Here is a 1,472-nt window from a genome sequence, read left to right as displayed (position 1 = left end):
GCTCCTTGAATGTATGAGTTGTTATCCGTTGCACTCCTGCACTCCATATCAGAATAAATTCCTGTTTAGCATTCAGAATAATTCGCCACCTGTCCTCAAGGTATCCCAGAACAAATTTTAAAGGTATACATGCAGTAAATGTCCTGTACTCTTCCACTGTTCCATCCACAGGCTCGTCTATCAACATCTGGTATTTTCTAAATCTTTCAAATCCGAGGGAGAAGCAAAGACATATATTTTAAGAGTTGATGTTATGCATGCATTGCGTGTATGGTCAGTCTCGATCCCGCTAAGCTCATATTGTATCTCATGAACCAGGAACATTGAAGCATTATGTGTAAGGTTTGATGCCACTGTAGCAGTACCATCCCTTTTCGTAAATCATCCATAAAGATCTATGAAACTCTTACATGGGAGGGTTAAAGCGTCTAGGTGTTGGATGACAATCTTAGTTTCATCGTTCTCGTTAAATGTGGTTGATGCAAAATGTTTATGTGAGAAGTATTCCTAGCATATAACATACTCGTCATATTCCACCAGGCTACTTATATTGAACAATGTCATTATACAGCTTCAGGCCTTCTGATTTAATAAACTCATAGTCAGCCTGCATTATCAGCCTGCATTGCTGTTCTGTTGTGAAGTACTGCACTGTGCATTGTGCATTTTAGTTTTATACCTTATGCCCATTCTCTCTTTGCTGACAATACAGATATGTTGGGATCCCTGACTTGTTGAAGCTCGCCACAGATGCTTCCTGTCCGGCAAGTTAAAGGTCGTTGCTGCCGCCTCCAACAGGCCCCGGCTGGTTGAAGGCTGACATTGCTTCTGGGTCTCTGCATGTTCAATGTCACTGCTGGTGCTGCTTTAGATGTAGCCGTACAATGATTTTCTCTCCACGAAAGTTGATTATACTGGTTTACAATACGCAGCTCCTGACAGTCGAAAGCCTGAACTATTACTCTGAGGTAAATAGTATTGGCAGGGGTCTCCACGACCTTATAACCTGTTCCCACTAATAGGAAGAGTCCGTAAATTGTATGAATCAATCTGTTGATGAGATAAAGTTTTGTTGGTGTGTTACACTCGACAAGGATTGTACTGACAGGAAGCATATCCACTGACTGGTGGGATCTGTAGAATTTATTAGAACCCTTCTTCGGAACATGCCCATTTGTGAAACCCAGTAGCCATTCTAATGATTTGGTTAAAGTCAATCGTTGCACTCGTTGTCTTTATTTCAGATTTAAATGTATCGATATTTGCACATAACGCAATCTCTTTTCCAGACCTTTTTAACACTTCTTTTAAATCGTCAATATTGTATGCGCCAGTTCTATTTCCAAAATTTCTTTTCCACTATTAATTTCCAGATGAAGTTCATTGTTAGCCTCTGTGATATTCGGAATGCTGTCGTCAGTCTCCAGTCCAATCAGCGCAATATTCCACTGCCTGTTGCTTGAATCAATCGG

This window comes from Schistocerca serialis, chromosome 6, assembly GCF_023864345.2.
Source record: "Schistocerca serialis cubense isolate TAMUIC-IGC-003099 chromosome 6, iqSchSeri2.2, whole genome shotgun sequence".
NCBI lineage: Eukaryota > Metazoa > Arthropoda > Insecta > Orthoptera > Acrididae > Schistocerca > Schistocerca serialis.
The sequence above is the reverse complement of the archived record's forward strand: the minus strand, read 5'-3'. Positions refer to the sequence as shown.